The sequence below is a fragment of the Piliocolobus tephrosceles genome, chromosome 1 (assembly GCF_002776525.5).
Source record: "Piliocolobus tephrosceles isolate RC106 chromosome 1, ASM277652v3, whole genome shotgun sequence".
Classification (NCBI taxonomy): domain Eukaryota; kingdom Metazoa; phylum Chordata; class Mammalia; order Primates; family Cercopithecidae; genus Piliocolobus; species Piliocolobus tephrosceles.
The window spans coordinates 46,040,082-46,061,548 of NC_045434.1; positions in this window are offsets into that span (position 1 = coordinate 46,040,082).

Consider the following 21,467-nt stretch of genomic DNA (forward strand, 5'->3'; position numbering starts at 1 on the left):
CTACCCCCACGAGTTATGGGCCCGGTGCGAGGAGAGTAGCACTCTTGTGCGGGATATTGATTTCACGGAGGATGGTAGTCAAGGGACACCTAAGTGAGGGCGATATTCGTATTGATGAGAAAGTGTTAAGGGATGCTCATTCCGAATGTGCTATGTCCGGTAAAGAACTTAATGTACTATGTACGCTAATGAGATACTCGGGTTAGTTGGTATCCTGATGGTACACCATGTCCTTTGAGGCTTAATTGGTATGTATTACAGTTGAAGTCTTCTAGTATGGTACTTGCTTATAAGCATGCGTATAAATTGATATTCTAGTGATAAATGTAAGTTCATGTTCTATGTACAGTGAACCAATTATAGTACTATATAATATTCATGGTGACTAGCAGTAATGCACGAATTACATAGGAGTACATAAATTAGATTAGTACTTAAGTTAATCTTTAAGATTGTACCCCCATAGAATGCAGAAAGTAGTTTAAATTAGAATACCAGTTTTGGGTATTGGTGGTGAAGTTAGTGCTTTCTTTCTGAGATGCCCTAGGGAAAAGGGTTTCCGTTTCCGGTTTACAAGGCCGGTATATTACTTTATATTACAAGGGCAAGTCCATTTGAGGAGATTGTTTTCAGTTAGGGAAGCTAGTGGTATTAGGATTAGAATTGTGACGAAATATATTACGGATGCTACTTGTCCGATTGTAATGAAGGGTTGGTTTACCGGTTGACCTCCAATTCAGGTAAGGGTAAGTAGGGTTGTGATTAGGAGTCATAGTAGGAGTTGGCTGAGTGGGCGGAATATTATACTTTTTTGTTTAGATTTGTGGAGTGCAGGCATGGTTGCTAGGATGAGAATTGATAGGAGAAGTGCTAGCACCCCTCCTAATTTATTGGGAACGGATCGTAGGATCGCGTATGCAAATAGGAAATATCACTCTGGTTTAATGTGTGGTGGGGTGCTTAGTGGGTTAGCTGGGGTGTAGTTGTCTGGATCGCTTAAGAGGTCAGGTGAAAATAGTACTAGTGTTATTAGGATAAGGAGGAGGAGGGCTACGCCTAGAATGTCTGGTTGTATAGTATGGGTGGAAGGGAATTTTGTCGGAGTCAGAGGGGATTCCACATGGGTTGTTTGATCCTGTTTCGTGTAGGAAGAGTAAGTGTAGGGCTGTGAAAGCTGTAATAATAAAGGGGAGAATAAAGTGAATGGTAAAGAATCGTGTGAGGGTTGGGTTGTCGATGGAATATCCGCCCCAGACTCATTGAACGAGGTCAGTTCCAATATATGGAATTGCAGAGAGTAAATTTGTAATTACCGTAGCACCTCAAAATGATATTTGCCCCCATGGAAGTACATAGCCTATAAAGGCTGTTGCTATGGTTATTAGTAGGAGTAAAATACCGATGTTTCAGGTTTCAAGGAGAAGAAATGAGCCGTAGTATAAGCCTCGGCCTACGTGTAGAAATAAGCAGATAAAGAATATGGAAGCGCCATTAGCATGTAAATAACGGATAATTCAACCATAGTTTACGTCCCGGGTGATATGTGCGACTGAGGAGAAAGCAGAGGAAATGTCTGGTGCATAGTGCATTGCTAGAAATAATCCTGTAATAATTTGTAGGAGTAGGCAGGTTGCTAGGAGAGAGCCGAAATTTCATCATGTAGAGATGTTGGATGGGGTGGGTAGATCAATGAGAGCGTGATTAATTATTTTTATGATAGGATTGGATTTTCGTGCAGGGGTCATTAGTGTTTTTATAGTTGAAATACAACGATGGTTTTTCATATCATTAGTCGTGGTTAGAGTCCATGTAAAAACGATGGCATATATTTTATTTTTGTAAAGTGTATTATTGGTTATGGGATTTGTAGGTTTTTCTTCTAAGCCTTCTCCTATTTATGGGGGTTTAGCATTGATTATTAGCGGTGTGGTTTGCTGTGTAATTATTTTAAATTATGGGGGTACTTATATAGGCTTAATGATGTTTTTAATTTATTTGGGAGGGATAATGGTTGTTTTTGGTTATACTACTGCAATGGCTATTGAAGAATATCCTGAGGCATGGGGCTCAGGATTTGAGGTTTTTGGAAGTCTTTTGGTAGGGTTGGCGATGGAAGTGGGATTGATCTTATGGGTCTTAGAGTATGATGACTTGGTGGTAGTGATTAATTTAAATAGCATGGGGAATTGGGTAATCTTTGAGGGAGAAGGGTCAGGGTTAATTCGTGAAGATTCTATTGGTGCAGGTGCTTTATATGATTATGGGCGTTGGTTGGTAGTAGTTACTGGTTGGACTTTATTTGTTGGTGTTTATATTGTAATTGAAATTACTCGTGGTAATAGATTATGTCATTAGGAGTGGGATTAGAACAAGAGGAATAAGGAAAGAGAGAAAATAAAGTTTAACTATACCTTTTTGGGTGGTTGTGTTAATAGAGGTGGTAATGTGGGTTTGCATAATTATTTTGGGTATTGATTTTTCCAATCAGATTAAGTCTAATAGAAGGGAGGCTATATTTTGGCTTATGATTAGATTTTGATAGGGAATTATTCGGTGTATTGTAGTGGGAAAATACCCTAGCATATTAGAAAAATTAAATATGTGTGAGGGGATATTTATCTTGAGGTTATTGGTTATGAGAGTTAGGTCTAGGGCTATTAGGAAGCCTAGGGTGGTTACGCATAGGGCTAAATATTTTAGATAATGAGGTATTGTTGTTTGAGGAATTATAGTGGGGGAAATGTTGTTGGTAATAAGGAAACCTGCGATAATACTGCCAAATGTTAGACGTTTTAGTGGATTTAGCAGGGCTGGGTTGTTTTCATTAATGATAATTGAGGTTGGAAAGCGGGGTTGTCCTGTTAATGTAAGAATAATAGTTCGAGTGCTGTAAGCGCTTGTTAGAGAAGTGGCGATTAGGGTGGTGGATAGGGCTCAGGCGTTGGTATATGACGTGTTTGCGGTTTCGATGATGAGATCTTTGGAGTAGAAGCCTGTAAGGAATGGCATGCCTGTAAGTGCTAGGCTGCCTACAGTTAGGGAGGTTGAGGTAAGAGGTATTGTTTTAAATAATCCTCCTATTTTTCGAATATCTTGTTCATTATTTAAGTTGTGAATAATAGATCCGGAGCAAATAAATAATATAGCCTTGAAAAAGGCATGGGTGCAGATATGTAAAAATGCTAAGTGTGGTTGGTTGATGCCGATGGTAACTATTATTAAGCCCAGTTGGCTTGAGGTGGAGAAGGCTACGATTTTTTTGATGTCATTTTGTGTTAGGGCGCAGATTGCTATAAATAAAGTAGTAATAGCTCCTAGACATAGTGTCAGATTTTGAATTAATATATTGTTTTCTATCAGGGGATGGAAGCGGATGAGTAGAAATACTCCGGCTACTACTATGGTGCTGGAATGGAGTAGGGCTGATACTGGGGTTGGGCCTTCTATAGCGGAAGGTAATCAAGGGTGTAGACCAAGTTGAGCTGATTTACCTGTTGCTGCTAGGAGGAGACCTATTAGTGGTAGTACGCTTGGATTGGGGTCTAGCATAAGTATTTGTTGAAGGTCCATGAGTTGTAGTGCAGGAGAAACCATGCCATAGCTAGGACAAAGCCGATATCGCCAATGCGGTTATATAGGACTGCCTGAATGGCTGCTGTGTTAGCATCTGTTCGAGCATGTCATCAGCCGATTAGTAAGAAGGACATAATACCTACGCCTTCCCATCCGATGAATAGTTGGAAGAGATTGTTAGCGGTAATTAAGATTAGTATAGTGGTAAGGAAAATAAGGAGATACTTAAAGAATTGATTAATATTTGGGTCTGAGCTTATATATCATAGTGAAAATTCTATAATACACCAAGTGATAAATAGTGCAATTGGTATAAATAATATGGAGAAATAATCTAGTTTGAAGCTTAGTGTTAGTTCTAATGATTGAATGGTTGTTCAATGTCAGTTTGAGATAATTATGTCTTGATCTAGAAAAATATATAGGGTTGTGGGAAGGAGGCTGAGAATAAAGGCAAGCATTATAGTTGTTTTTACATAATTGGGGTAAAGATGTTTTTTGTTAGGACTAATAAAGGCTATGATAACTGGGAAGGTTAAAGAAGTTAAGGTTAATATGACGATGGAGGTATGCATAGTTATTACTTTTATTTGGAGTTGCACCAATATTTTTGGTTCCTAAGACCAATGGATAGCTGTTATCCTTTAAAAGTTGAGAGAGCCGTTTTGTTATATACGGAGGCATGGATTAGCAGTCCTTGCAAGCTTTCTCGGTAAATAAGAAGTGATAATTTTCTATAATTAGATTCACAATCTAATGTTTTATTTAAACTATATTTACAAGGAGTGAAGCCTATAATGATATTAGGGTTAAGGGATAGTAGGATAATGGGGGAGAGGTGTATAAATATTAGCATGTTTTCTCGTGTAAAGGAGGGTTTTATGTTGATGATATGGTGTGTAAATGTCCCTCGTTGGGTTATAACAAATATATATAGTGAATAGAGGGCAGTAATTAATATGTTTAGTCCTGTGAGTATAATGGTAATGTGTGATCAAGAAAATGAAGTTGTTACTACCAGCAGTTCTCCTACTAAGTTGATAGTGGGAGGTAGGGCCAGGTTGGTGAGGTTTGCTATAAGTCATCAAAAGGCTATCAGTGGGAGTAGGGTTTGAAGTCCTCGGGTTAATATTATAATGCGGCTGTGGGTTCGTTCGTAATTTGAGTTTGCTAGGCAGAATAATATGGATGAAGTGAGTCCGTGAGCGATTATAAGGACAATTGCGCCAGTAAAGCTTCAGGGGGTTTGAATGAGGGATGCTACAATTACTAGGGCCATGTGGCTTACGGAGGAATATGCAATGAGTGATTTTAGGTCTGTTTGTCGAAGGCAGATTGAGCTTGTTATGATTATGCCCCATAGGGATAATATGAGAAAAGGGTAGGCTATATATTCCGTAAGAGGGTCAAGGATTAGGGTAAGTCGTAATATACCATAGCCGCCTAGTTTTAGGAGTACTGCAGCGAGGACTATTGATCCGGCAATAGGAGCTTCAACATGGGCTTTGGGTAATCATAGGTGTAGGCCATATAAGGGTATTTTTACCATAAAGGCTATTATGCAAGCTAGCCAAGTTAGGCTGTGTGATCAGGTGGTTGTTAGTTTTTGAGCTGTAATTGTCAGGAGAATAATATTTAGTGAACCTAGGCTATTATAGATATATATTAATATAATTAGTAGGGGGAGAGAGCCGGCTAATGTGTAGAATAGGAAATATGTGCCTGCGTTGAGGCATTCTGCTTGATTGCCTCATCGGGTGATGATAATTAGGGTGGGGATGAGAGTGGTTTCAAATAGAATATAAAATAAAATTAGTTCTGTGGCTATGAATGTTATAATTAGGGAAATCTGTAAAAATACTATTATGGAGAGATAGAGTTTTTTTCGTGAGGGGCTTTCGTTGTGAAGGTGATATTGACTTGCTATAACTATGAGGGGTAGAAGTCAGGCGGTTAATATTAGGAGGGGTGTTGTTAATGGATCGGAAGATAGGAGGGTTGAGTAGTTGATGAGGTTGTTGTTGGTTTGATTGAAGAATAAAAGGGGGATAAGGCTAATGATTAAGCTGTGTACAGTTAGATTAATTCAGACTATGTTATTTTTGGAAAATCATGTTGTTGGTAATAGTATAATTGTTGGAAAAATTATTTTTAGCATTGGAGTAAGCTTAGGTTATGGATGTGGTCTAGGCCATATATATTCGAGATTGAGACTAGTAAGGCGAGGCCTACTGCTGCTTCGCAGGCGGCAAATACTAGCAGGGCAATAGGTATAATATTAGCTGGGGGAAGTGCATATTTAAGGCTATGAGAGTGCTTATGATAAACAGTGAGAGTATTATTCCTTCTAGACACAGTAATGATGATATTAGGTGTGAGCGATATACTAATATGCCTAGGAGTGAAATGGTAAATGCCAGGGTAATATTTATATAAATAATGGGCATTTGGTTAGTATGATTATCATAATCTAATGAGTCGAAATCATTTATTTTATTTAAACTACTTACCAATTCAGTTCATTCTAATCCCTTTTGAGTTCATTCGTAGGCTAGGCTGAGGGTTAGAATAGTAATTAATATAATTGACGACTTGATTATTACGGGAAGATTTGTTGTTTGGAGAGCTCATGGTAGAGGTAGTAGTAGGGCAATTTCTAAATCAAATAGTAGAAAGGTAATGGCAACTAGGAAAAATTTTATGGAGAAAGGAATACGAGCGGGATTTAGTGGATCAAAGCCGCATTCGTAGGGATTAGCTTTTTCTGTATAGGAGTTGAGTTGAGGTAGTCAGAACATAATAATTATTAATGCCATGGTTAGAAGAGTATTAATTATTAGAGTTAATGCTAGGTTTATTATTCTTTTCCGAGTATTATCGGAGCTAGTTGATTGGAAGTCAGCTGTACTGGTTATACTAAAAGAATATGAGCCTCATCAGTAAATGGAAATATAGAGGAATAGTCAGACAACATCTACAAAGTGTCAGTATCAAGCGGCGGCTTCGAAGCCAAAATGATGATTTGATGTAAAGTGATATATTAGTTGGCGAATAAGGCAAACGATAAGAAATGTAGATCCGATGATAACGTGGAGTCCGTGGAAACCGGTAGCAATAAAAAATGTTGAGCCATAAATACCGTCAGAAATAGTAAAGGGTGCTTCATAATACTCTGAGGCTTGTAGAAGGGTGAAATAAATGCCTAATAAAATTGTAGTGGATAGGGCTTGGATTATCTGTTTTCGATTACCTTCTATTAGGCTATGGTGAGCTCAAGTGATTGTGACTCCTGATGCAAGCAGTACAGAGGTATTCAGAAGGGGTACTTCTAGAGGGTTTAGTGGAATAATACCTGTTGGTGGTCAGTGTCCTCCTAAGTGAGGGGTGGGGGCGAGGCTTGAGTGATAGAATGCTCAAAAGAAGCCAGCAAAGAAGAAAACTTCTGAAATAATAAACAATACTATTCCGTAGCGAAGGCCTTTTTGGACTGATGCTGTATGGTGGCCTTGATAGGTGCTTTCTCGAATAACATCACGTCATCATTGATATATTGTTAGTAGATTAGTCGATAACCCCAATATCAGTAGGGTGGTGGAGTAAAAGTGGAATCATATAATTAGACCAGATGTTATTAGGAGGGCTGAAAGGGTTCCTGTTAATGGCCATGGGCTGGGTTTAACTATATGGTAAGGATGAGTTTGGTGAGTCATTAGGTGTTGTCGTGTAGGTAGAGGCTTACTAAGAGTGTGAAGACATAGGCTTGAATTAGGGCGACTGCAATTTCTAGAATTGTTAGTAACACCAGGAGTACTAAGACGAGGGAGGTTATGGGAAGGCTAATGGTTAATAATGCTAGTGCGGCACTTCCAATTAGGTGCATGAGTAGGTGACCTGCTGTAATATTAGCAGTTAAGCGTACAGCTAAGGCTACTGGTTGAATAAATAAGCTAATAGTTTCAATGACTACTAGTATGGGGATGAGAGGTGTAGGTGTGCCTTGTGGTAGAAAGTGAGCCAGGGAATTTTTAGTCTTGAAGCGAAAACCTAAAACTACTGTGCCGGCTCATAAGGGGATTGCTATGGCTAAATTTATAGATAGCTGGGCGGTGGGTGTAAATGAGTGTGGTAATAGTCCGAGGAGATTAGTTGTGGCGATAAAAATGATTAGGGACATAAGTATAAGAGATCAGGTCTGTCCTTTGGTGCTGTGAATTATTATAATTTGCTTTAGAATTATTTGGATAATATTTTGTTGAATAGTAATTAATCGGTTATTAATTAGATGTTTGGAAGTTGGGAGTAGTAGTGTGGGAAACAGGATAATGGGAACTACAGCAGGTAGGCCTAGAATTGTTGGGGCTATAAAAGAGGCAAATAAATTTTCGTTCATTTTGGTTGTCAAGGGTTGTTGTGGGTTTGTATTTTAGAAAAATTTTGTGAGGGGTGAAGATAATAATTTGTGCTTAATAATTTTAATTGTATAACAATATATAGTGTGGGAAGTATGGTTATAATTACAATAAACCATGTAGACGTGTTTAGCTGAGGCATTTCACTGCAGAGAGGAATATCCTCTCAGTCTTTAACTTAAAAGGTTAATGCTATGATAGCTATACAGTGAGTCTGTAGGTGTATTGGATTAAAGGAAATAAGATTATGCTTTTATAGGGTAAATACAGGCCCTATTTCAAAAATTTTTAGTGGAATTAGTTCTGCAACGATTGGTATAAAGCTGTGATTAGCACCACAAATTTCTGAGCATTGTCCGTAGTAGACACCTGGCCGTATAGCTGTAAATGTTGTTTGATTTAGGCGTCCAGGTACTGCGTCTGTTTTTAGGCCTAGTGTGGGAATAGTCCATGAGTGCAGGACATCTTGGGATGTAATTATTATACGAACTGGAGCTTCGATTGGGAGAACTACTCGGTTATCAACTTCTAGAAGTCGAAGATCCCCTGGATTTAAGAATAACGGGGGGAGTATATAAGAATTAAAAATTAGACCCCCATAATCTGTATATTCATAAGTTCAATATCATTGGTGACCAATTGATTTAATAGTGAAAGATGGGTTGTTGATTTCATCTGTCAAGTAAAGAATGCGTAGGGATGGGAGGGCAATTAGGACTAGAATAATTGCGGGTAAAATTGTTCAGATAGTTTCTATTTCTTGGGCATCTGTAATATTAGTGCTAGTTAATTTTGTTGTGAGTACTGATGATAGAACATATAGGACTAGAAAGCTAATTAGGGAAATGATTATAAAGGCGTGGTCGTGGAAGGCAATTAGTTCTTCTATGATGGGGGATGTGGCATCTTGTAGGCCTAGTTGAACTGGGTGGGCCATATAAGATATATAGGGTATATCCTATAACTTAGCTTTGACAAAGCTATGAAATAATTTTTCTAATATCTTAATTGAAAAAGTTATAGGGGCTATAGAACTGGCTTGAAACTGGTTCCCCCTCCCCATAATAGGCCCCAGTGTGTGATGTTCCCCTTCCCGAGTCCAAGCATGCGGTGTTTGGTTTTCTGTTCTTGCGATAGTTTGCTGAGAATGATGGTTTCCAGCTGCAAGGCCCTTGTTTTAAAGAGATTTGCCTCAGTTGGGCACTCAGATAATCTTTGGTCTCAGCCTTAAGTATGATTCTCTTGGCCTTAAGGCTCACTGGCTTACAGTGGCAGGAAATATGTGTCACCAAGAAAGTCCTCTGGCTCTCACAATTTAGCCTTTACTTTTCAATTAATTAGTTTTAACTTTTAGTGATCTTTTTCAGAGTTTAATCAAAATATACAGTAGCTTCCAAGTTCTATTGTATTTCTAGGTAACATGCTACCCTTCCTTCTCAAATGTCTGACATATAATTCCTGCTAATATATTTCTTTCTGTCATCCTAGCTTACTAGTTATAAAGATAGAAAAGAATACAAAGCTGCCTTGTGCTCCAGCCAGATGTAGGGTCTTTATTGTCAGTAGCATGTCATCCAGCTACAAAATCTCATTCCAAAGTCTGCTTATTCAGCTCACGACTGGAAATGTCTGCAGATTTGTTTTTTTTATATATTAGATGATTTATTATGTAATGTCATGAGAGTAACATCTGTGGAACGAAGGGAAAAATTATTTGGCAGAAGCTGAGTCCAATGCAGATTCAATAGACAACTTTTCTGTCTCTATAGGGAGTTCTAAAGTGGGGAGGAGACTTTAGAGTATTCTCAAATTTTGACATTCCATTACACTAATATTTTCCTTTCCAGTATACTATTCTAAAATGAGATTCAGAACATTAAAAGTTGAAATTTTGCCAACCGAAACATGATTAGTCTGCATCTATGCCATGTAATTTATTTTTTGTTAAACCCTCTGGAGGATACAGTTATTTTATATCCTAGCTGATCAATATTGAGATAATAAAGTTAATAAAAAAATAAAAGGAGTAAGTTAAGGACCTATTTCCAGAGAGACATTTCATTGAAGTATATTTATTTTCTAGAAATTTATTGGAAGTACAAACACATAAACACACACACACAGAGACAAAATCAGGTAGAATGTACAAATGTTTCAGGGAAATACATGGTCTATGGAATTGTTCTTGTGTTAGTGGCTTGTGAGGCATTTCTTCCATATAATCTGCCGTGAGAAACAATTGTTATATTCTGTCTTAGGCTCAAATTATTAAGCATAAATATTACTAGTAGTATTATTACAGTAGTATTAATTCAAAGTCACAATTATAAATTCCATTTGCAGTCTTTGTCATGGTTTGGATTTTGATAATGGAAGCTTTTTGCTACACAGGTTTATAATTTTTGCATATATTCTTGTGAGATTGGTCTATATTCATTTTAAAAATTATATTTATCAGATTTTGGTAACTAAGCACCACAAATAAGTTATGGAGCTTTAATAATTCTTTTACCTAGAATACTTTAATATATCATTAAGTGTAGAATTAGGCTGTGAAACCATTAATTCTGATAACTTTTAAAAATATTTTCAATCCTTTCTAAGGAAATTGGTATATTCAAATATCTATCCTCTGGTTACCTTTTAAAAATTATAATTTTATGGGGAATCATACATTTCCTGCAGCACTTAAAATTAACCACATGTAGAATTATGTAATAATTTATTTTTAATTTTCTATGGCTGTCTTTGCCCTTTAAAATTTATTTTATATATGTTTTTGTTTTTAAAATCTCATAAGAGATTAGCTTCTGCATGTTTTGAAAATAATCTTCTTCAATATTTATCTATTCATTCTATTCTTCATGTATCTTCCATTTTATTAATGTCTACCTTTATATTTATTGATTTATTCATTTACACTATATTATATTATGCTTTTTCTTACTTTTAACATATAATAAGCTCCTTCATGTTAAATATGCTTTTCGATAATAAACACTATAAGGAATTACCTTTTGCCAAGTACAAAAGAAATGCTATAATAATGTTATATGTAAATTATCCAAATTTTTCCAATAAAATCTTAATTCAACCTCATTTCTTTTTTCTGAGACAGATTCTCGCTCTGTCACTCAGGATAGAGTGAAGTGGCACATTCTTGGCTCACTGCCACCTCTGCCTCCTGGGTTCAAGCAATTCTCATGCCTCAGCTCCCTGAGTAGCTGGTATTACTGGCGCCTGCCACCTCGCCCAGCTATTTTTCTTTTCTTTTTATTTTTTTTTATTTTTTTATTTATTTTTATTTTTTAGTAGAGACAGGATTTCACCATGTTGGCCAGGCTAGTCTCAAACTCCTGACCTCAAGTGATCCTCCTGCCTCGGACTCCTAAAATGCTAGGATTACACAACCTCACTTATTTCTGCACACATAACACACACACGCACACGCATACATAAAGTGAAACACAAAAACACACAACAAATAACCGGATATTTTTAAAGTTAACTTTTCCTTGCTATGTTGCCTTACGTTTTTTGTATGCTCAACACGACTAATTATAAAACAGGTACGTCAATATGTGCTGCTTTTATACTTTCTATGGCTAGAGGAAATAAATATGTATGGTTTTAAGATGTAATGTTCTTTTTCAGTTTTTAATATTATAAATATAAACTTTCCCATATTTAACATTAACTTAGAAAACTTTTTTCTATTGATATAAACCAAATCAAATTTTTAAAAACAACTATGCTTTCCATTTAATGTGATTACTATGTTATTCATTTAATGGACTAACATGCAATTAAATTTTAGCTTAATTTATAACCTAATTATTAGACTTATTTACCATGCTCCAAATATATTTGTAGATATAAAACATAATAAATTATAGGCAAATAAAATGCATTTCTATAATGTGATATACAAATATATAGAAAATAAAAAATTATTTTAAAATTTCTATTATAAATAAACACTTAATAGGGAATATATTATTTATACTTGAGTTTATGTACATAATATACAATCACTTCCTACATATTACATATTCACATTTATATATATGTAAAATGTGACCATATGACACACTAATATGTGCATGCAATGTTTGTGCTATTTTTGTATAATTTAAACGGTTATATCAACATCACATATTTTAACACCCCAATTTCTTAATTGCCAAGACTTACAAACTTAGGCAGCTAAAACATTTTCTGTTTAAATATAGCATAAATCAACTACTCTATCTCATATTCATAATGAAGTAATGAATTCATAATGAAACTGTTAATATGAAAATATTTAACACTGTCAGTAAAATTATCTTTCACCTTTCCACTTAAAATCATAAGTTCAATATGTGACTTCTTTCAATTATTGAATGTAGTATAACACATAGAGATATTAACCTTAAATTACCATAAATTTATCAAAAATAAGGGATTTTTTTCATTTAAAATTTAAAGAAATTTATTTATCAAATGAAAGGGAGAGATTGTCACTTATGTCAGAGTTGAAGTCAGTGAACTAGAATTTCAGGATGACAATATTGCCACTTATTTATCAGAGATTTGAGACTAGTATGGGGGACTGTAGAGCTCTGTCTATACATGGAATTGTTTTAACAGCACATTTTTTATTTGACATTCAGCCAGTTTTCTTTCTATAATTCAGATATATTTGGAATCCGCATCTCATTAGAATGTTGCTCCAAGTTGCTGTAGTACTTATGTGACTTCTGCATTCATTTCGTATATTTTGACTAGTTCACACTCTAGTTATCTTTGTAAGATCAGGTTTTCTTCTCACATTTGGCTCATGACCATCAGTGAATAATCCTTCTAATAAGAAGGTATATTAAAAATTTCCACAGCAATTTCTTTTCTTTTATAAGTTCAAATTTTATATTAGCTTCAGTTGGTACATGTGCAGCCTTGTTAAAAGGGTATATTGTATGATGCTGAGGTTTGGAGTACAGATGATCCCATCACCCAGCCAGTGAATAGTACTGAATAGGTAGTTTTTCAGCCCACACTGCCTCCCTTCTTCCCCATCTAGTAGTCCTCAATGTCCATTGTTCCTATGTTTATGTCCATGTGTACCCAATAATTAACTCCCACTTATAAGTGAGAATATGTGGTGTTTATTTTTCTGTTCCTACATTAATTCACTTAGGTTAATGGCCTCCAGCTGCATCTGTGTTGCTGCAAACTCATTCTTTTTTATGGCTGTGTAGTATTCCATGATGTATATGTACCACATTTCCTTTATCCAGTCTACCATTGATGGGAACCTAGGTTGACTCCAAGTCACCTATTGGGAATAGTGCAGCAATGATCATAAAAGTGTGTGTGTCTTTTTGGTAGAATGATTTATTTCCCTTTGGATATATACCCAGTAATGAGATTGTTGGGTCAAATGTTGGTTCTATTTTAAGTTATCTGGGAAATCTTCAAACTACTTTCCGTAGTGGCTGAGCTAATTTACATTTCCACCAACAGTGTATATAAGCAATCCCTTTTTTCTGCAGCCTCACCAGTGTCTGTTATTTTTTGACTTTTTAATAAGAGGCATTCTGACTGGTGTGAGACAATATCTAATTGTAATTTTTATTTGCATTTCTCTGATAACTAGTGATGTTGAGCATTTTTTTTATGTTTGTTGGCTAATAGTATGTGTCTTTTAAGAGTTGTCTGTTCATATCCTTTGCACACTTTTTAATGGAGATTTTGTGATTTATATTATAGACTTTCAAGTCCTTACTTACAATTTAATTTTTCCTGTGACTCAAAATCAAACTCATATTTATCTATAGTTATACTAAAAAGCAATTTAAAATTTTCCCCAACCTGGATGTTGTTTTTATTCACTACCTTCTCTCTTCAGTACAATAGTACTTTTGGAATATTTCATTGTCCTAGTCTTTTTTCAACTCTCAAATCACTCTCTCAGCCAACACAATTCTGAGGTTTTTTCTGCTAGGGAATATCAATATTAAATTAATCATTGAGATGACACTTATTAAAAATTCCTTATTTAAAACTTATAATACACATCCCCAGAAGGGTTTTTTTTAATTATGGTTTTGGTTTAATTGTACATTTTAAAAATAGAGTTAAAATAAATGTTATTTCAAAATACATTTCAAGATTCATTTTTCACAGGGTTTTCAACTAGTTTTTTCTCCTATTTTGAGATTTCCAGTTTTGACTTTAGTTGGTAGGTTAGACTTTTTTCCCTAATATTTCTTCTCAAATAAGATGTGTGGATTATATATTCTCTGAATACTTGTATCTCAAAATTATAACCCTGGATGAATGTTTAGCTTAGCATTTTTGCATTTCCAGAAGAATATTTCTGTAGATTTTCTAGCTGATGTGGCAATCAGTTTTTCTCCTATGTAAATAACCTGTTCGTTCTCTCTTGAGGCTTAGAGGATTATATACATATAGAGGATTATATACATATATATGTATAACGTTTCTATACGTAATACAGAGAAGAAACAGAAATAATTTATTTTATTTTTGAAATTGTTTTATTTACATATTACAACTTTTGTAGGCACCTCTCAAGTCCTTTTACTTATTCATAATTTTTCTTCCTTTTCTGTTGTTTTTTATTTGAAACTGACTCATGGAACTGATGTTTGGGGTTTCTTTTGAATAAACACAGAAATTGACCCTCCCTGTCTTGAAACCGGAGAAAGTTATATTTGTCTTATCTGAGTTGCTTTCTCTAGAAATCAACCATCATGCCTCTCAGATAGTATTCAGGAACCAAAACTTACCAGATCAAACACCTGAACAATGAGACATCAGACCCCTCAGCCATCATGATTACCTAAGTGGCCACCTGAATCTTGTTAAAAATTCCTCTTACCTCTCCCTAAGTATTTTTCTGTATGTAATTATATTTCTTCCATGCTAAATAAACACCTAATTTTAGAAAGTCAGGGAGATAGATTGAGACTAATCTCCTATCCCCTTGGCTGCAGCACCCAATTAAAGCCTTCTTCTCTGATAATACTCATTGTCTCAGTGATTGGCTTTCTGTGTGGTGAGAGTAGAAGGACCTAGACTGAACCCCTGGTGTCTAACTAACATATCTTTGGATTTTCTTCCAGCAATGGTCTAGGTCTTTATTTGGCATCTTAGTAGTGTCTGTTCTCTCAATTAACCTAAAGAAATTTTCGTATAAAAATTTCATAATGTCATTTAGATACACTTAATGCATTTCCTTAAGGGCTTTTACAGTTTATTTTGTTGTTATTTTTGTCATTCATCAACTACATTTTAGAAGCATATTTTTTTTTCTTCTCCCCTTTAGCTTTTGGCTCTATTTAGTGATGTACTTACTTTCATCTGACTTTACTGTGGGTTCAGTTTAAGCTGGTTGGTTACTTTAAATAATGGAAGTCTGGCACAGGATTCTCCACCCATGGAGGTAAGAGTGAGATCTGACTATCCAAACCCTGTTCATTTAAGCACCAATAATTCTGATATAAAATTGCCGTGAGCCACATTGCTAGCAACACTGGGTTACACAGAGCTGTATATATACACCATAGATATGTATATAAAAGAGGGGAGAATAATAAAAATAAAGCACTATCCATTTGTTAAACTGGGAGTGACTATATGTAATAAAAATCTAGGGCCTGGTTCATATCTTAGCCACAGTTTTTGTTGTTTTTGTCTTAAAATATTCGTTGAGCATTACAGTGAATCTAATGTTTTCATCAACTATTCTAGATAGATACAACATGTTCAGAATTTTAACAATTAATTTTCCACTATCTTGTAGGTATCTTCTTAATGCATACTTAAATGTGAAAGTATTAGAAAATCTAGAAATTATAACAAAACATTATTTTAAATAACTTGCTTTATGTAAGAATATGTAGGCTTTTTTGTCGGTGTTTTACTGTAAACAAGTAATTATATTTCACAATAATCTTATTGTGAGCAATAGACTAAATGGATGTGCAGGAACCAAAATTACTCTTCTTCAATCATAATAAAATTCTTTGCATCAGTGAAAGTTGGTCATTTAAGCGTTAAAAACTAATTCCTTGAAGTATCACATTGTAATCTTTCATAATAAAAGGAGTATCATTTTGGCATGCTGAGCTAAAGGGAAAATGCAAGACATGAAAAGCAGAACAGATAATAACTGGATTTTCCACTCACTGCTATTATTGTAAAGTAAATAGGCTAGCTTAATGTCTTGAAGCTGTTGATGACATTTTTTCCAAGTACTTGAACACTAAATGTCTGTCTGGTAGTACCCTAAGGAAAATTTTTAAATGCAATGACCTCTTGAAAGATCATCATAAAAATCATTCTTAATTAGATTTAGGAAATCAATTTAAGTATCTATGTAAATCAAATTTTATGTAATGCCATGTTGAATTCATGGTCAGGTAAGTTAGGAAATAATATATATTATCTTCCAAAGCAGTCTCCTTAACCAGTAAGTATTAAAATTGATTTCGTACAAGGAGGAATATTTATTATTTCAAGTGTCTCAGGATTTAAACACTAATCTCTATAAATGATAGTAATATAATCTGACATAATCACAAATAGCATAGGCATAATTGCCAATGTCATTTTAAAACTATGGACAATAAAGGGGACAGTCGTGGTGGCTCACGCCTATAATCCCAACACTTTGGGAGGCTGAGACAGGAGGATTGCTTGAACTCAGCAGTTTGAGACCAGCCTGGACACCATAGTAAGTCTTTGTCTCTACAAAAAATTGGCAAAGCATGGTCATGCATGCCTGTTTTCTCAGTTACTTGGGAAACTGAGGCAGGAAGATCTCTGGAGCCTAGGAGATTGAGGTTGCAGTCAACTATGATGACACAACTTCACTCTAGCTTGTGTAACAGAGTACCTTGTCTCAAATAAAATAAATAAATAAATAAACAAATAAGAACAATATAGGAAAGACTCTTGAGAGAGACACTAGATTTATTGTATGACACCTCATAAGCATGATACTTAAATACTGTGATATTTTTATATTATTCAAGAACACACTTTATTCACCAAGAACTCCCTAACTACCAAGGCAATATAAAAGATAAAGGTCAGTGTACCTCTGGTAATCTCAATAAAACTTGCTGATGTTATGCTGTCTTGTGCACAATGAAGCTATTCAAGAAAGAGTCCAAGAGCATTACTAATGTTTCAAGTACCCTGAAAGCTTAGCATCTATCGGGGCATAAGGAAAGTGTTTTTAGTGAAGATAAGAAAATCAGTTGAGTCAGATGAGTACAGTTTTCAATCCCACCCAGAAAATGCTTGTCCTTGGAAACTAAATTCAGTTAATATTCTTTTTGTGAACTATTAATTATTGGAGAATTTCAACCACTCTGTAACACCATATGTATGTGTTAATAAAAATGAGCATGGACATATGTGTATACCTCTTAATCCTAGGAGGTATTATTATTATCATCATTATATTTCATATGAAGAAATTGATTATGAGTGATATTAGGAAGTTCTAATTTTACTAGTATATTTAACTTCATTTGTTACTATGTTTCCATGCATAAAAACTCAACAACAAGAAATTCTTAGATTTCTCAGTAATTTTTTTAATATTATATTTATTTTATTTATTTCTCTCACTTATTTATAACTGCCTTTCCACTGTCTTTAGACATCTTTTCCTCTTTTGTTCAATCTGTTTTATAAAGGAAAGCAGAAACATGACTTCTTTAGATTGATGGACAATTGTGATTTTTAGTTTGCATGCATTGGCGGGTATGGCAAAATGTGGCTTTGACTTTTGTAAATGTCTACCTTAATCCTTCCTGCCCCATAAGCAATATTAATTTAATTTGGAAGTATAAAATTTTTTCTAAATGTATATTCCTTCATCTAAAATGTTCAAATGTTTCAAAAACAAAATATGGCACAACATTTACAAACATTGAATCAATGTTTTCTGTAGCCAGGTTTCACACTTAATGCTTAAAATTCAAGAAAAGGTGAAAAATACACAAGAGTACCTTTCTTTAAGAAACCTGTAATTTTGTATTGGATCAAATGAAATATAAAGTATAAGAGGAGCATCCAAAGATGCAAACGAATGATTATAGAAGCCAAATGGGAGAATAAATTAGTTTAAACTCCATGAATTAAATAATGCTTCTCAGAAGATGTATATTTTTGAGCTGGGTTTGGATAATGAATAAAGTTTTTACAGATGGAAATTGTTCAAATAAGCAATGCATTATTTTATGAATTGAGAATAGTAAGAAAAGAGATTTTAAATCTGTGATTGCATATTGAGCAAATATATCATATCCAAATGAGACAATAAGGTGAGCAGAAGAAGCTTATTTATTAAAATTTAGTTTTTTCATAGATAGAAATTATCTTTAGAGATTTAAATGAAGAATACCTGACCTTTCTATTTGAAACATTATCATTCCCTCTTTGTCCTCATATGTGTGTCCCTCATAACATGAAACTGACCGGTTTGATATCAGTTCCTGAATATATAATACTGAGAACTAGGCATTGCAGAAGTAAGAGAGAGATGTTACCTGTGATGAGTACAATCAATCCAATCATGAACTGACAGCACTAAAATTTTATACCGAACAACCCAAAGTAGACAACGTAGAAAAGTTAAAATTTGATGTTATTAACGTCATGAAAATGATTCATCTTGAAGCAACATTTTGTCTCCACTGGGGTATATGACCCCTGTGGGCACTGCTATTAGTTACTGTTTTACTGTTATTTAGGGAAAATAAATGCTTTCATGTAGATAGTGGTGTATTTGAGGTGCTTATTGTTTATTCTCTTCTCATATCACCATTATGCTCTTCAGAGTGGCAAAGCAGACAACACAACACATCACTGAGTGGTTAAGTCAAAAAATGAGGAATGGTGACAAAACAAACCACAGAACACAAGCAGATGCTGCAGAATTGAGATCCTGTTTCAAATGCAGAAATTAGTTAGACTTGCTTCCCTTGAGAAATAATTAGTCACTTAGTTGGAAGTGAGAAAAAAAAATTTGAATTGTCAGGTGCTGTCTATCTAATATGCTACCCTCTTCTACATCCATATCCCAAATTGAGTTCACTGGAGAGCTTTCTCAGAGATTATCAAGCCCACACGAAAGTGTAATAAAAGAAAAAATAATCCTCTAATGATACATAAAATTAAGCAATGGTATTGTAAGTTTAAAAATCTAGTTTTATAACCAATCAATGTAGAGTCCAAAAGTAGATCTTGTTCTATACTGCAGAAAGAACGGAAGAATAATTCTCTAACCATGCTGTCCTTGTGGGCCTTGACATGAAAAATGTGTATGTCAATAGAAAGTAACGTGATCTTAACATTTTGAATTACACATTTTAATGAGATGTGTTTTGGATTCTACAGGGCTAGGAAAGGTGGGGATTAATTAGAATGGAACTCAAGAAGACAAAGAGGTCACAGATATCATAGGACTTGCTCTGGGGTCTAGGTTTAAGGGGAAAAAGAAGTAAAGGTGCTATATTAGTTAGTATTTTTTTAATTACAAGGAACAATAACCCAACCCAAATGGATTAAGGAAAAGAAGTTCCTTGTTGACTTGAATTATTGGCTAATCCAAGAGCTAATCCTGACTTTACACTCACCGGCATCTCTGAGTTCAATAGTATCTTTGGGACAATGTTTCCTGTCTCTGTCTCTCTCTCTCCGCCCCCCACCCAACCCCCCTTTCTACTTTGTTCCATGTTTGTTTCATTCCTAAACATGCTTTCCCCATATGGTACCAAAAGCAGATTCCTACCAATTTCAGACTCACACCCTTCTCAGTGATGAACTCTACATATAGAGTGAGAGTGGGGTGAATCTGACTGGTGTGATACCAATAGACTCTTTATAGAATTCGTTTCCTGACCGATTGTGACCAAGTGAATGTAGCAATCTAATTTTTCAAACGGGGTCTTGTTTTGCCCCTGTGGAGAGTAAGGTAGGAGTATTTGATCCTGAATCCTACCACAGCTGAATACAGTAGAAAAGGGCCATGTCCTAAAGCAGAACTTTAACAAAAGAAAAAATGGTCACTACTTGCTACTACTTTATTTTCTTTAAGAACATGCAACACTGTTCACCAGGATAGATCCTTAGAAAAACAGTTCAGAAACAGGCTTGTCTAGCAAGGAAGTTTTTGTAGGCTCTTGATAATTAATATAAGGTAGATAAATTAAAGCAAACAAAGGAATTAAAAACATAGTCATTATAAAGTTAAACATTTTCAGTGATATAATTTCAAGATTTTAGAAATTCTACTTCTGATACACTATTTTGATATATTGGAAAATAAACTAACAGTCTATGCAATGATTTCTCATTTTATATAATTTTAGGTAAATATTTTTAATTATATATATGTGTGTGTGTGCATATATATATATATATACATTTTTTTTTTTTTTGAGATGGAGTCTAGCTCTGTCAGCCAGGCTGGAGCACAGTGGCATGATCTCGGCTCACAGCAACCTGTGCCTCCCAGGTTCAAGCAATTCTCCTGTCTCAGCCTCCCCAGTAGCTGGAACTACAGGCATACACCACCATGTCTGGCTAATTGTTGCATTTTTAGTAGAGATGTGGTTTTACCATATTAGTCAGACTGGTCTCAAACTCCTGACCTCAGGTGATCCACCTGCCTCAGCCTCCCAAATTGCTGGGATTACAGGTGTAAGTCACCACACCTGGCCTCATTTTAGATTTATAGGAAGAAAACTGATGGCATTTTGAAATTCTTTTTTTTTTTTTTTTTTTTTTTTGTTGGTTCGTTGGTTGGTTGGTTGGTTTTTGTAACCACAGTGTAATTTGACTGTCTAAATAGTTGAACATCAAGTGTTCTATTTTAATGAAAAGTGGGCATCTAGGTCTAATAATATGTGTCCCAGTTAAAAATAATTGTACTACAAAATATTACTGTCTGTACAAATATGGAATAACATACTTTTTAAAATTAAGAATAAAACTTAGTGTCCGAGCATGTTGATTCATGCCTGTAATGCCAGTATTTTGGGAGGCTGAGGCAGGTGGATTACTTCAGGTCAAGAGTTTGAGACCAGCCTGGCCAACATAATGAAATCCTGTCTCTACTTAAATAAAATACAAAAATTAGCTGGGTATGGTGATTCACTCCTGTAATCCCAGCTACTCAGGAGACTGAGGCAGGAAAATTGCTTGAACCCGGAGGTGGAAGTTACAGTAAGCCAAGATTGTGCCACTGCACTCCAGTCTGGGTGAGAGAACAAGATTCTGTCTCAAAATAAGAGAATAATAAATTTAATGTTTGTAGTGATTTAGGTAATGACTTCTGTTCCAAAATGTCACCAGGAATCAGAATAATTCTGTTTTCTCCCTACTCAGGACACATTGTTCATTTTCATATAGTTTTAGGTAATATGTTTTCCACAACTTATTGTTTTGAAAATAATACTT